The sequence below is a fragment of the Syngnathus floridae genome, chromosome 2, assembly GCF_059516105.1.
Source record: "Syngnathus floridae isolate MCC-2025c chromosome 2, RoL_Sflo_1.0, whole genome shotgun sequence".
NCBI lineage: Eukaryota > Metazoa > Chordata > Actinopteri > Syngnathiformes > Syngnathidae > Syngnathus > Syngnathus floridae.
The window spans coordinates 2,483,312-2,499,917 of record NC_142414.1 but is presented as its reverse complement, the minus strand read 5'-3'; the positions used below and the strand labels follow the sequence as shown (position 1 = coordinate 2,499,917).

At 42.5% G+C, this 16,606-nt stretch overlaps 1 long non-coding RNA gene across 1 annotated transcript; it reads right to left on the bottom strand.

Moving 5' to 3' along the window:
* Positions 1-10,191: 10,191 nt before the first annotated feature.
* On the bottom strand, positions 10,192-16,308 carry LOC148401283 (uncharacterized). The gene is made up of 2 exons (XR_015857087.1): positions 14,667-16,308; positions 10,192-14,214 (listed from the first exon to the last, which is right to left on the bottom strand). It is a non-coding gene; the product is annotated as an uncharacterized LOC148401283 (long non-coding RNA).
* Positions 16,309-16,606: the final 298 nt, after the last annotated feature.

The following is a 16,606-nucleotide window of genomic DNA, read 5'->3' as shown; positions in this document are numbered from 1 at the left end:
TGCTGCATACTCCCCTCCCAATTGATTTCCCTCAATGGGGTAGGGAAAAGGCCCTTGATTATTTCTACCTGTATAATTTCCTCTAACCTTCGCCCAGTCTTTTCCCAAGGAGGACATTGCAGCTTCTCCTGCCTCATGTCCATTCAGTCTATAGGAATGTATAATTCCAGCCATGTCCTCTGCCCATTTATCTGGGTCTTCAGCAACAGGGGTAACCCCTTCAACTGCTTTTCTTGCCTCTTCCAAAGTCCATGGCCTTCCCCTACATTAGGATTTGGCACCTGTATCATTGGGCATACATCAACCTTGTCTAAATTTTGAGAAAATCTAGCAGCAGTGGTCAAACTTCTTGTTTGTACAGGACTCCTACTAATGTGACCCTGACTTCTTTTGCTGTTATATGGGGGGGGGGGGGGGGGGGGGGGGGGCTGCAGGTTTGTTAAGCTTGGATACAATTTTTGTGTACGAGCGGAAGGCCCCTCTTGCTCCTCTGCTTGAGCTTCGGCTGGAGCTGTGGCCGCGGCAGTGGGCAGTGGCCTCATTGTCTTCCGGCCTGACAAACATAGTCTCAGCCTCATCACCTTTCATTTTTCTATCTTTTGTCTTTTGGATTTGTTCTCTTCTCTCTTGTGAAGCTTTTAACCACATTTTAGCACAATCCAATTCTCTCTCTTTTCTTTTCTTTTTCAGTCCATTTTTCTTTTTATCCACACTCTCTTCCAAAACATCAACTACTATCTTCCACACTTCAACTCTCAACTTCCCTTCTACTCCATACTTTTTCTTCCACTTTGGCATATATTGCATACAATTAAGAAATCTACTCGCCATCTACTTCTCATCTCCGTCAAGAGGTAGAGATTTACCGTTTTTATTTCCCATATTAATTCTAGTAGTTTTAGGTTATACAATTTATTTTTCTCAAAAATATAATTATTACTTATTTATTTAATTATGTCTTTGAGGATCCTCAATGCAGGTTTAAATTGACCTTTCAACAAATTACTAGCCTGTATTATTGCCGTGGATCAATGCTAGAACTGCTATTTAGTCAATTTTTCCTACCAGTCACACTCTCAATCACACAAACCCCAGCGCTTTTTTTCCCTCAGGCCTATCCAGGGATGGGTGTAAAACCCTCCCAAACAGCTTTGGAAAAACGGACAAAAGAAAAAATCTACGCCCTTCTTCAATTAAGAAAAAGAAGCTCTGTTTTTCTTAGCCCGTTTCTTCCACTGGGACTTGAACCCAAGCTGTTCTTTGGCTTGGAAAAACATACAAAGAAAAATCTACGCCCTTCTTTGATTAACAAAAAAGAAGCTCCGTGTTTCTTAGCACGTTCCGTCCACTGGGACTCTAACCCAAGCCAGATCCCTCAGCTCGGAAAAACAGACAAAGAAGAGTCTACACACTTCTTCGATGAACGAAAAAGAAGCTCTGCCTTTCTTAGCCTGTTTTTTCCACTGGGACTTGAACCCAAGCTGGCTCTCGTGCACCTCTACGTGTTACGCGTTTAACAACACAACACAACTTCAGGCCTTTAACTTACTTGTCCCCTGGTTCGTTGCACTGCCGGGTCCCGTCAATCCACCTCTGTCAGACGACGGCAGACCTAAAATGCTGGCCCAGCGAAGAATTTCCTTCCCAGGACTTTCTTTACCAGGTCCGGCTAATGGACGCTGGCCCGTCGACGGTGGACAGCGCGTCGTCCTCCGTCAGCCAGATGGTGGGTATGAGAGATCCCGGGTTTCGGCACCAAAATGTTAGAGATTTGCTCACTCAAACAATATTTTGCAAGAACCACACGGGAGAGAAGCAAGTCCTTTTAGACACCTGCAGGTGGAGAGTTCACTCGTTCAAGGAATGAAGTCTGGCCTCCTTCCTGCAAGTGGATATTTATTAAGAGAAACAGAGTGGGGGTATGGGTAGGCTGGTTTAAGACCTTGTCCTCTAGTCTAAACATGTCAGGGGATGTTTTACGACCTTGTGATAAGGAGGACAAGGTAAGGTATTTATTACCTGTTGCATTCCAACATAATCCTACGATAAAGATAACCTGGAAAACCCTAACAATTTTGACAGATAAAAATGAGAGGAAAAGAGAGAAATCTGTTTGCGAGCAGAAACTAATCCACACTAGTGCGTGTTAAGTGTCGAGCTCACATGAGAAATTCGATGAAGAAAAAAAAAAAAAAAGAACGACAGAACATGCTTTCAGGAATTGGAAGGAGCTAAATTGTGAATTTAAGATTTTGCAATGCTACATTTAATAGGAATAATTGATTGGTTGTGTTATAAGATTATACAAAATCCTAAATGCAAGCTAAATCTGAGAGATTGAGTTCTTCAAATAAAAAAAACAAAGAAAAAAATTCAGATTAATTTGCCAGTTGTTTGTTTTAGTTAAGTTTTTTTGGACTGGTGGATTGTTCTACCAGGAAACCTGAGTTGAAAATGATATATGACTGTTGTGTGGTGAGCTTGGATGAATTGGGACCAATGTGATAGGAAGACTCCTTTTTGGAGACTGTGTGAGATGCATATGATGAGCATTGATGAATGATTGCCTGAATGAAAGGTTGAATGGTTGAAGTCGTTGGCGACTACTATGGAAAATTAGTAGAGCGACTTTGATGAAAGAGTGATTTTGAGCAGGTTGAATGTTAGAAAGAAACACGTAGCTTTTGGATTGATAATTAACTAGAAAATAAATGGAGAACCTGTAACACATGTAGGAGATGTGTGAACTGAGAAATTGATAAACGTTTTGGAAAGAAAGTCAAATTAAATGATGATGGAATCGTATGTAGTAAAGAACGCATTCTCCCAAAAAGTTTGTCAAGGTGTGAGGCATGGGCGTTGCCAAGCCTCAAAAGGAGGGAGTGAGTAGGACAGATAGTGGAAGATAGTAATAATACAAGACTTTATGACAATGAATTTTCGAATACATTTGGTGTTATACTGTGGTAAATTTTTTGTTCTGGTGTAGATAGGTTAGCAACACGAGAGATTTAGAGGTTCAAAAGAAAGACAGTTAAAAGAAGACATTTTTGATTTGGACAATTGCAGGCTAACAGGAACATGAGAACGATAAGAACTACGAGGTGGGATCCAATTTCATTGGGGAGATTGAGTATTCACAGCACCATTCTCTAAGTCACATTTTTGAGCAAGCATGACAATAACATGTGAGAGGTCAAGGCATACAGATCAGGGCTTGATGTGGAACGCAGACCTCGATGAGTTGATTTTCAATAATGATACTGAAAAAAAAAACATACTGTCCGGTTAAATTGGAACTATCGATAAAATGTAGCTCAAAAATAGGATGAGTTGCAGGATTTACGATACAAAAACGAGACCGCTGTTATTAGGAGAATTTGAAGTTTGGTAAACAAATGTTACCAGCAAATTGATGGAAGCAGCTACATTTGGCGATAGTCTTACAAGTTTGACGTCCCAGCCTGTCATTCTCAGTGTCAGGGTCCCTGAAACCCAATCCGAGACTTCGCCTGCAGCCGTGAACAACTACAAAATGGTGCCTGGCTCTGAAGCACCTTTGACCTTTGGCGAAGGACAAGAAAAGACTGCTGTTGTGCTTGGAGGGAGACAAGTACACTCCGGAGGACAGACAACATCCTCGGGGACGGAAAAGACAGTGAAAAGCGGAGGAACTCACAATGATGAAAATTGACTCATTTGAACAATGGACTCATTCAAGAGTGATGGATGGGGTCGCTCTGAAGCAACAACAAAAGAACACCAACTTGAGAGGGTGAAGTGCGGCAAAAAGATATGGACTTGGAGTGTCCGACAACCAAATCGCACTCCTTGCTACGGCGTTACCAAATTTGGTGAAGCTTGGTTCAAAGTGGAAGGGAGGTTCATTGTGCACTGAGTTTGACAGAACTGAGGAGGTTTGATAAATAAATAAATAAAAATTTGAAAAATACGTACGGCTACAGAGAAAAGCATTATAATCAGGGATTGAACGAATTTGGATAAAACAAATAGGCTAAAACGGTAGGAAACAAGAGCAAGATCTGATATTTTGGCTCATCAAGCTTAAGACGTAGAGGTCGAGTTATATAAATTTTAGAACAGGACATTTGGCAGTCAGGAGGAAGCTAGGTTGCTCAATGTACCTACTCAATACAATAGTAAGGTTTTTTGTACCACAGTGGAGGTTGGATGGTCAGAAAGTTAGGTACGTTCAATTTTTGACATTCACACAATCATGCATAGGAGTCACACGGCGACAGTTAACAAGACGATGACTGAAATAGGGGCCACCTACGACTGCACCGACATGAAAAAGTAGAAGTGAGAGAGCAGAGTATGGGATTATATGCTAAAACGTCTGCTATACAGTTACCGATAGGAGATTCTATCAAAAGAAGCTACATGAGAGATGGATTAGAATCCCTTTGTTTGTGTGTTCTGTGTTTGTGCGTAATCTCTGTAAAATTGTGACAGTCTGTTGTTGTACGTCTGAACTTTGTATGCCGTTTTGTGTATGTGTGCGTGCAGATGTGTGGGTGTGTGTGTGTGTGTGTGCGCACACCCTGTGTGGGTGCGAGCGTGTGAGGAGAAAGAAGGCATGGGTAAGACAATCTCTTTTAAACCAGGAGGCAATAAATGGGAACGCCCCTGTCATAAATAGCTTTTGGTTAAAGGGAATCATTAGGAGGTGTTCAAACTCTTCCCGCAAACACTCCTACTTGCCAGTTAAATGGGCACGACAATTGACTACGAGAGTTGCAAGCAACAGATGAAGAGCAGTCCTTGGCAGATTATATGATCAGGACGCTCAAACTGTGTCAAAGACAAATTTACTGCCGCCTGATCTTTCCTCCTCACAGGTCGACAACCCCATCAATCCAGGAGACTGGGTCTACATCAAGGTCATCAAAAGAAGGAACTGGGCCAGCCACGACGGGAGGGACCATTCCAAGTCTTGCTGACTACACATGTTGCATCCAAGGTTGCAGGACCCACAAATGCATTAACGACGACTGCTCTCCAGGAGGAGACTGGATGGGAGCTTTGGACATCACCGCTGTGTGCCAGGATGAGAGAGCCGTTTTCAAGGTGTAAGGGCTCTACTACCGACATGGCTGCACCCTCGGACGGGACCTACTTCATCCAGAAGTTCAGGGGCACTGCCTCACCTGCATCCTATGAGTGCACGTGCCTGTTCAGAACGGATCGTGGTTTTGTGGTCACAAGAGTTGTCCGATGCTGCCTGCCAACTGGACACGAGTGTGTGCACCAGTGTGTGTGACAGACCTCACCTACAGACTAGAACATCATCAGCTGACGGAAACACGAGCACATATACAACTTCTTAGACGTGACAGATGTGATAATGATAATGAGACGTGGATTGCGTAGATGCTGTTCTGTTGAGCATGGATTACGGAAACTTGTTGATTTGACCATCAAATATGCTTTGCAAGTCATGGATACGCTGATGTACTGTTTCTTTGTTTTTCTTTTTATTTTTTATTGATAGCATTCTGGTCGCCTAAGGCAAAGGGACCGTGTAAGAATTTTCCTGCTAATAACATCTGGCCAGCAGGTTTTTCGCTTACACAATGAGTTTGATCTGGGGTATTGAGGTAATGCCTCATCTTCACTGGAAAGTGTTGCTATCATTGTTTGCTGTTTTTATTTTTACTATTCTACTTTCTTCATGATACGTATATATGTTTTTTTTTCTTACTTGTCTTGGTTGTTTGGGGTAGCGTAATCATATGATAAAACAGAAGGGAGATGTTAGGGTTTTCCAGGTTATCTTTATCATAGGATTATGTTGGAATGCAACAGGTGATAAATACCTTACCTTGTCCTCCTTATCACAAGGTTGTAAAACATCCCCTGACATGTTTAGACAAGGGGACAAGGGCTTTCTAGCCAGCCTACCCATACCCCCACTCTGTTTCTCTTAATAAATATCCATTTGCAGGAAGGAGGCTTCAGACTTCATTCCTTGAGCGAGTGAACTCTCCATCTGCAGGTGTCTAAAAGGACTTGCTTGTCTCCCGTGTGGTTCTTGCAAAATAAGTTGGAGTGAGCAAATCTCTAACAGACGCGCTTTTGGAAGGTAAACGTCATCAGTGGGAAAGGAGAGCAGTGGAGCAGTCTAAGATCAGACCATAGTTACAAGGGGACTCCTACCCAGATGCGGAAATGAATTTGTACACGGATGGTTGTTGTTTCAGAGATCACGAAGCAGGAGGCTTACGGACAGCCTATGCAGTAGTGGAGCAAAACATGCAGGGTCAGCTGGAAGTCAGAGAATCAGAAAGAATGGCAGGGAAACAATCAGCACAGCGGGCAGAGCTCAGAGCCGTGGTAAGAGCTTTAGAATTGGCAGAAAGGAAAAGTGTTAATGTGTATACAGACTCAGCATATTTTTGTGGAGTTGTACATGTTGAATTGATGCAATGGCTTAGAGCAGGTTTTTTAACAGCAACAGGGAAGCCAATTAAACATCAGAAAGAGGTGATGAGGTTGTGGGAGGCATTGATGAAGCCCAGCAAGGTCGTGGTGATCAAATGCAAAGGACATAGTAAGGGCACAACTTGGGTAGAGAAAGGAAATGAGGCCGCGGATTAGGCAGCCAAACAGACAGCAGGGTACCGTCCGGTATACTAAATGCTGAGCACAGAGGTGGATCCAGTAGAAATGTTTCAGAAAGTAACGGTAGAGACCTTAGTAGAAGACCAAAAACATGCTTCCCCAGAAGAAAAAACAGCTTGGAAGGCTAATAGAGCTTCCAAGGATGACACTGCCTGTACATTGGGGTTCACCCCGGTGAACGAGAGGGTAGCCTCTCTCCACCTTCGGGTGGGGGGACGGGTCCTGTCTGTTGTTTGTGTCTATGCACCAAATGTCAGCTCAGAGTACCCACCCTTCTTGGAGTCCCTGGAGGAAGTGCTGGAGAGCGCTTCTTCTGGGGACTCCATCGTTCTACTGGGTGACTTGCTCATGTGGGCAATGACAATGAGACCTGGAAGGGCGTGATTGGGAGGAACGCCCCCCCCGAGCTGAACCTGAGCGGTGTTCTATTATTGGACTTCTGTGCTCGACACGGATTTTCAATAATGAACACCATGTTCAAACATAAGGGTGTCCATGTGTGCACTTGGCACCAGGACACCCTAGGCCGCAGTTTGATGATCGACCTTGTAGTCGTGTCATCGGATTTGCGGCCGCATGTTTTGGACACTCGGGTGAAGAGAGGGGCGGAGCTGTCAACTGATCACCACCTGGTGGTGGATTGCCTCCGATGGTGGGGGAAGATGCCGGTCCGACATGGCAAACCCAAACGCTCTGTGAGGGTCTGCTGGGAACGTCTGGCAGAATCTCCTGTCAGGAAGAGCTTTAACTCCCACCTCCGGCAGAGCTTTTCCCACGTCCCGGGGGAGGCGGGGGACATTGAGTCTGAGTGGACCATGTTCCGCGCCTCCATTGTTGAGGCGGCCGACCGGAGCTGTGGCCGTAAGGTCGTTGGTGCCTGTCGTGGCGGCAATCCCCGAACCCGCTGGTGGACACCGGCGATAAGGGATGCCGTCAAGCTAAAGAAGGAGTCCTATCGGGCCGTTTTGGCCTGCGGGACTCCGGAGGCAGCTGACAGGTACCAGATGGCCAAGCGGAACGCGGCTTCGGCGGTTGCGGAGGCAAAAACCCGGGCGTGGGAGGAGTTTGGTGAGGCCATTGCAAATTGTCTTCACTTTTAATAATGTTTTATTTTTAAATATTTGACCAGTCTTTACTTGTCTGATTTGAAAATGAGTTACTTGTCAGTTTGTTTTGTAGCTTTTACTGTATATAATATGAAGTGCTCATACATTTATTTGGGGTGACAGTCATAACGGCCCTCCGAAAGATGCTATGACTACAATGCGGCCTGCGAAAAAAATGAGTTTGACACCCCTGGCATAAGGGACAACCTTCTCAAAGCATAGTCATCGTAATTTATCCAATCCGTTGTTTTACTAACATTTAATCATTGATCAATCACGTATCTTAAATCATGCTTTTCCTCCTTTGAAGCGACTATCACGTGAATAATGTGTTATTCAAACTTTAACGTTCATAAGTTATCCACCTATTCCCAATTCGTTTCTAGTCTGTATGTTATTGTTCCAATTTTTTACATTTAATACTTTCCCACCTATTTGATCCTATCTTGTAAAGATCTACAATTTATTATAAGCTACTTTAAAACTCTCCACACTTGTTACCAAGCTTTGGCTCCATTATACGGTTGTCTCCCATTCACTTCATTTCTGCCTAGCTGCTTCTTCTCCTCCGTCTAGCATGTTGAAGACTTAAAAACCATCAAATCTGAAAACACTTAAAATCTCACAATTCCCCTCTTTATTTATTTATTTATCTATTTATTTTTCCCCTCCCCCTTTTGACACATTCTAAAAAATGTGTCACTATGGTTAAAAAGTAAACATAACAATGTCCATGGTAACATATCCATCGCCAGCTGGACTTCGGGGTACCTCCAGATACCATCCTGTCCTAGAATCACCAATTCTCAGTCCCTGAAACTCGACTGGCAGCATCTCACATGGCTGTATGAACAAAAGCCATCACCCTCCTGTAGCTGTGCATGCAGCTCTCCACGCAATAAACATCCATAATACCAAAAAATAAAAATAAAATTCATAATGGTAAACAAAAAATAATCCACACACGGACGCATGTCAAATGTATCAAATTGAAAACTGGAGCCTGCCGAGCCTGTCCTGAAAACGAGCACATTTACAAACTCATTATGAAAAGTAAGGTGTTAGTTGTCAATGCATGTTCACAGACATGACACAAAATTCTCCAAGACTGCAGTTGACAACCTGCAAAGTAAACGCGAGTTTAACAAATAAAGCACAATCTGCTCCCTGGGTTGCTGTTAGAGGCTGCAATACAATTAGGTAAAACATCAAAACAAAGCAAGTCATCACAAATTCCGTCACATAGTACATTTCGTCACACTATCAGGTAAATCCAGAGTTGTTGTCATACAATGTCTTGGTCAGAGTCTTGATTGTCAATGCTGATATAGTTACGTCTGGTGATAATCTTGAAACGAGCCTTCTCTATTGAAGTCTTTTGTCGTCAATGGTGCCCCAGAGTAATCCTGAACCCATATTTAGTCCAAAATTAGCTCTGATCAATCTTGCTTTTCCAAATCTGTAGTATCTTTATATTTTTCAGGTGAGAGGAATGTTATCCTCTGCTGTGATCAAATCACCCCAACTTTGAATCACTTTAACCATTCACAATACACAAACACCATACCACAAGCACATACTTGACATTCATACATCATTACAGACAAACTGTCATCCCACAACACACAAAAAACATACAATATTAAATTGTAAAAGGAACCCTTCCTACGCAAAATTTTCTCCTCAATTAAAATTTCCCTTTTTTTATTTTAAATCCAAAATTAATATCTAATTGTCTGATCTCTTTTCCTCTCATCGCTTGCCAATATGCATAATGCTGGAACATGATTTGACTCCCCATATAGTTTGCTCACATCTCAGACTTAGACTATTTGACACTTTGTGTTGAGCTGTAACTTCAATATTTCCACCTTCCCATATTTCTTCCACTTAACAGTTCCATTTTGCTTTCAGTTTAAATTCACCCCTCCAAATAACTACCGTAATTTTCGGACCAAAATTCGCTCCGGAGTACAAGTCGCATCAGCCATAAAATGCCCCAAAAAGTGAGAAAAAAAACATAAAAGTCGCCCCGGAGTATAAGTCGCATTTTGGGGGGCAATTTATTTGACAAAATCCAACACTAAGACATGAACGAGCAACAACAGGCTAAACCAAACCTGGGCAAGTTACGGCCCTTTGTGCGTCCCTGTCCGGCCCGCATGAGGCCAATCGTAAATTATATTTGATTACTACTTAATTTAAAAAAATAAAATAAAATTGTGTCGTGCCTGCAATACAACTGTTTTGCTTTTATTTTGAAAGGCGTCGCACTTCCGTGTAGCGTACGTGTATGTGAGCTGTGCGTGAAGGTGAACAGTGCGAAGTAATGCTGCCCGAGAAATGTGTGCTGACGCTCAGAAAAGAAAAGTTGACAAGGAGTGTTAGAGATTTGCTCACTCCAACTTATTTTGCAAGAACCACACGGGAGACAAGCAAGTCCTTTTTAGACACCTGCAGGTGGAGAGTTCACTCGTTCAAGGAATGAAGTCTGAACCCTCGTTCCTGCGAGGGGATATTTATTAAGAGAAACAGAGTGGGGGTTGAGAGTGGGGGTCAGAGTAGACAAATGGCCGAAGCCCCTGGCTGATCAAAGCACAGCAGGGGGTCCTTCACGATGTTGTGTGAACAAAACAACTTTGATTGCTTCCTCTGCAGCTAGTCAATCAGTTCAAAAGATCTTAGCACTTTGTCCTCCTACTTTTTTTAAGACAGGACAAGCGAGTTTACTTATTACAGGTTACATTCCAACATAATCATAGGATCAAACTAACCTGAAAACCCTAACATCTCCCTCCTGATTTATCATATGATTATGCCACCCCAAACAACAAAGACAAGCAAGAAAACATATATACGTATAATGAAGAAAGCAGAATGGTAAAAATAAAAACAACAAACAATGATAGCAACACTTTCCAGTGAAGATGAGGCATTACCTCAATACCCCAGATCAAACTTATTGTGTAAGCGAAAAACCTGCTGCCCAGATGTTATTAGCAGGAAAATTCTTACACGGCCCCGTTGCCACAGGCGACCAGAATGCTATCATTAAAAAATAAAAAGAAAAACAAAGAAACAGTACATCAGCGTATCCATTACTTGCGAAGCATATTTGATGGTCAAATCAACAAGATTCCGTAAAACATGCTCAACAGAACAGCATCTACGCAATCCACGTCTCATTATCATCATCACATCTGTCACGTCTAAGAAGTTGTATATGTGCTCGTGTTTTCGTCAGCTGATGATGTTGTAGTCTGTAGGTGAGGTCTGTCACACACTGGTGCACATACTCGTGTCCAGTTGGCAGGCAGCATCGGACAACTCTTGTGACCACAAAACCATGATCCGTACTGAACAGGCACGTGCACTCATAGGATGCAGGTGAGGCAGTGCCTCTGAACTTCTGGATGAAGTAGGTCCCGTCCGATGGTGCAGCCATGTTGGTAGTAGAGCCCTTACACCTTGAAAACGGCTCTCTCATCCTGGCACACAGCGGTGATGTCCAAAGCTCCCATCCAGTTTCCTCCTGGAGAGCAGTCGTCGTTAATGCATTTGTGGGTCCTGCAACCTTGGATGTGTAGTCAGCAAGACTTGGAATGGTCCCTCCTGTCGTGGCTGGCCCAGTTCCTTCTTTTGATGACTTTGATGTAGACCCAGTCTCCTGGATTGATGGGGTTGTCGACCTGTGAGGAGGAAAGATCAAGCGGCAGTAAATTTGTCTTTGACACAGTTTGAGCGTCCTGATCATATAATCTGCCAAGGACTGCTCTTCATTTGTTGTTTGCAACTCTCGTAGTCAATTGTCGTGCCCATTTAACTGGCAAATAGGAGTGTTTGCGGGAAGAGTTTGAACACTTCCTAATGATTCCCTTTAACCAAAAACTATTTATGACAGGGGCGTTCCCATTTATTGCCTCCTGGTTTAAAAGAGATTGTCTTACCCATGCCTTCTTTCTCCTCACACGCTCGCACCCACACAGGGTGTGAACACACACACACACAGAACACACAGACAAATGGATACTAATCCATCTCTCATGTTGCTTCTTTTGATAGAATCTCCTATTGGTAACTGTATAGCAGACGTTTTAGCATATAATCCCATACTCTGCTCTCTCGCTTCTACTTTTTCCTGTCGGTCGTAGGTGGCCCCTATTGCAGTCATTGTCTTGTTAACTGTCGCCGTGTGACTCTTATGCATGATTGTGTGAATGTCAAAAATTGAACGTACCTAACTTTCTGACCATCCAACCTCCACTGTGGTACAAAAAACCTTACTGTTGTATTGAGTAGGTACATTGAGCAACCTAGCTCCCTCCTGACTGCCAAATGTCCTGTTCTAAAATTTATATAACTCGACCTCTACGTCTTAAGCTTGATGAGCCAAAATATCAGATCTTGCTCTTGTTTCCTACCGTTTTAGCCTATTTGTTTTATCCAAATCCGTTCAATCTCTGATTATAATGCTTTTCTCTGTAGCCCTGCGTATTTTTCAAACTTTTATTTATTTATTTATCAAATCTCCTCAGTTCTGTCAAACTCAGTGCACAATGAATCTCCCTTCCACTTTGAACCAAGCTTCACCAAATTTGGTAACGCCGTAGCAAGGAGTGCGATTTGGTTGTCAGACACCAAGTCCATATCTTTTTGCCGCACTTCACCCTCTCAAGTTGGTGTTCTTTTGTTGTCGCTTCAGAGCGACCCTATCCATCACTCTTGAATAAGTCCATTGTTCAAATGAGTCAATTTTCATCATTGTGAGTTCCTCCGCTTTTCACTGTCTTTTCCGTCCCCGAGGATGTTGTCTGTCCTCCGGAGTGTACTTGCCCCTCTCCAAGCACAACAGTAGTCTTTTCTTGTCCTTCGCCAAAGGTCAAAGGTGCTTCAGAGCCAGGCACCATTTTGTAGTTGTTCATGGCTGCAGGTGAAGTCTCGGATTGGGTTTCAGGGACCCTGACACTGAGAATGACAGGCTGGGACATCAAACTTGTAAGACTATCTCCAAATGTAGCTGCTTCCATCAATTTGCTGGTAACGTTTGTTTACCAAACTTCAAATTCTTCTAATAACAGCGGTCTCGTTTTTATATCGTAAATCCTGCAACTCATCCTATTTATTTATTTATTTATTTATTTATTTTAGCTACATTTTATCTATAGTTCCAATTTAATCGGACAGTATGTTGTCTTCAGTATCATTATTGAAAATCAACTCATCGATGTCTGCTTTCCACATCAAGCCCTGATCTGTATGTCTTGACCTCTCACATGTTATTGTCATGCTTGCTCAAAAATGTGACTTAGAGTATGGTGCTGTGAATTCTCAATCTCCCCAATGAAATTGGATCCCACCTCGTAGTTCTTATCGTTCTCATGTTCCTGTTAGCCTGCAATTGTCCAAATCAAAAATGTTTTCTTTTAACTGTCTTTCTTTTGAACCTCTAAATCTCCCGTGTTGCTAACCTATCTACACCAGAACAAAAAAACCACAGTTTACCACAGTATAACACCAAATGTATTCGAAAATTCATTGTCATAAAGTCTTGTATTATTACTATCTTCCTCTATCTGTCCTACTCACCCCTCCTTTTGAGGCTTGGCAACGCCCATGCCTCACACCTTGACAAACTTTTTGGGAGAACGCGTTCTGTACTACATACGATTCCATCATCATTTAATTTGACTTTCTTTCCAAAACGCTTCTCAATTTCTCAGTTCACACATCTTCTACATGTGTTACTTGTTCTCCAGTTTTTTTCTAGTTAATTATCAATCCAAAAGCTACGTGTTGCTTTCTAACATTCAACCTGCTCAAAATCACTCTTTCATCACAGTCGCTCTACTAATTTTCTATAGTAGTCACCAACGACTTCAACCATTCAACCTTTCATTCAGGCAATCATTCATCAATGCTCATCATATGCATCTCACACAGTCTCCAAAAAGGAGTCATACTATCACATTGGTCCCAATTCATCCAAGCTCACCACACAACATTCATATATCATTTTCAACTCAGGTTTCCTGGTAGAACAATCCACCAGTCCAAAAAAAACTTAACTAAAACAAACAACTGGCAAATTAATCTGAATTTTTTCTTTGTTTTTAAATTTGAAGAACTCAATCTCTCAGATTTAGCTTGCATTTAGAATTTTGTATAATCAACCAATCAATTATTCCTATTAAATGTAGCATTGCAAAATCTTAAATTCACAATTTAGCTTCTTCCAATTCCTGAAAGCATGTCAAAATTGTTTCTGTTCTGCGGTGTAAATTGAATAGACAACAGTCTAGCAAATTTCTTTATACTAAAAGTTTAGCCAATCTTTATCAATTTGGGACTTTAACTTTAACACATACGCACACACATGCACAGCTCTCGCGTGCAGAAGGTAGGTCTCAGCAACAATGATTCGTCACAGGCTGGCCATTTCCTGTGGTCGATCATGAGCTGGTCCCTCCTGTTAGGGTTTTCAGGTTAGTTTGATCCTATGATTATGTTGGAATGTAACCTGTAATAATTAAACTCGCTTGTCCTGTCTTAACAAAAGTAGTAGAACAAAGTGCTAAGATCTTTTGAACTGATTGACTAGCTGCAGAGGAAGCAATCAAAGTGTTTTGTTCACACAACATCGTGAAGGACTCCCTGCTGTGCTTTGATCAGCCAGGGGCTTCGACCATTTGTCTACTCTGTCCCCCACTCTGTGCTTTGATCAGCCAGGGGCTTCGGCCATTTGCCCACTCTCAACCCCCACTCTGTTTCTCTTAATAAATATCCCCTCGCAGGAACAAGGGTTCAGACTTCATTCCTTGAACGAGTGAACTCTCCACCTGCAGGTGTCTAAAAAGGACTTGCTTGTCTCCCGTGTGGTTCTTGCAAAATAAGTTGGAGTGAGCAAATCTCTAACACCTCCCATGCACACGAGGACAGCACATTCTAATTTTATTTATTTATCTTCTAGAAGCAAGTTGCATTTCTTTACCACTTGATTTGCATATTCTAACTTTAGTGTAACACAAATTGATCTCTAGTCATTTGTAATTTGCCACCTTATTATTATTGTTATTATTATTAAACTCCTCTTGCCCCTCGCTTGAGCCGCGGTTTGAGCTGCGGCCTTGCACCCGCTCACAGGGGCCTTATTGTCTCCTGGTCTGACAAACACTTGTGACCTCATCAGTTTTCATCTTTCTAGCTTTTGTCTCTTGAATTCGTTCTCATCTCTTTGTGGAGATTTCAACCACACTCTAGCACTTCTACCATTTCTTCCACATTTCAAATTTCCTTGTATTCCATACATATTCTTTCACTTCAGCATGTATTGCATACAATTAAGAAATCTCCTTGCCATGAACTTCTCATCTCAAAGAAGAGCAGAGCAAGAGATTTACCGTTCTTATTTCCCATCTTAATTTTAGTAGTTTAAGGTTTTACAATTTTTTTCAATTTTTTTTTTTTCTTTGAGGATCCTCAATGCAGGTTTAAATTGACCTTTCAACAGATTACCAGCCTGTTTTATTGCCGTGGATCAACGCTAGAACTGCTTTTTAGTCAGTTTATCCTACCAGTCACACACTCAATCGCACTCACTCCAGCGCTTTTTTAGGCCTATCCAGGGATGGGTGTAAAACCCTCCCAAACAGCTTTGGAAAAACGGACAAAAGAAAAAATCTACGCCCTTCTTCAATTAAGAAAAAGAAGCTCTGTTTTTCTTAGCCCGTTTCTTCCACTGGGACTTGAACCCAAGCTATTCTTTGGCTTGGAAAAACATACAAAGAAAAATCCACGCTCTTCTTTGATTAACAAAAAAGAAGCTTCGTGTTTCTTAGCACGTTCCTTCCACTGGGACTCTAACCCAAGCCAGATCCCTCAGCTCGGAAAAAGAGACAAAGAAGAGTCTACACACTTCTTCGATGAACGAAAAAGAAGCTCTGCTTTTCTTAGCCTGTTCATTCCACTGGGACTTGAACCCAAGCTGGCTCTCGTGCACACAACTTAAGGCCTTTAACTTACTTGTTCTCTTGGTTCGTTGCACTGCCGGGTCCCGTCAATCCACCTCTGTCAGACGAAGGCAGACCTAAGATGCTGGCCCAGCGAAGAATTCTCTTCCCAGGACTTTCTTCTCCAGGTCCTCCTAATGGACGCTGGCTTGTCGACAATGCAGCACGTCCTCCTTCGTCAGCCAGATAGCGGGTATGAGGGTCCCGGGTTTCGGCACCAAAATGTTAGAGATTTGCTCACTCCAACTTATTTTGCAAGAACCACACGGGAGACAAGCAAGTCCTTTTTAGACACCTGCAGGTGGAGAGTTCACTCGTTCAAGGAATGAAGTCTGAACCCTCGTTCCTGCGAGGGGATATTTATTAAGAGAAACAGAGTGGGGGTTGAGAGTGGGGGTCAGAGTAGATAAATGGCCGAAGCCCCTGGCTGATCAAAGCACAGCAGGGGGTCCTTCACGATGTTGTGTGAACAAAACAACTTTGATTGCTTCCTCTGCAGCTAGTCAATCAGTTCAAAAGATCTTAGCACTTTGTCCTCCTACTTTTGTTAAGACAGGACAAGCGAGTTTATTATTACAGGTTACATTCCAACATAATCATAGGATCAAACTAACCTGAAAACCCTAACAAGGAGCGCCGTGTCTTCAACAAGATATGGACTGCCAAGTATTTCTTTACAGAAATGAAAGGTAAAGCCGTGTGCCTGATTTGTGGTACACAGGTCGCTGTGTTTAAAGAATATTATTTGAGTCGCCACTACACGAGCAACCATGAGAAAAAAATACATCTGTCTGATAAACAGGGGGCATCAGAGGCTGATGCATTGCGAGCAAAACTGCAAGGCCAACA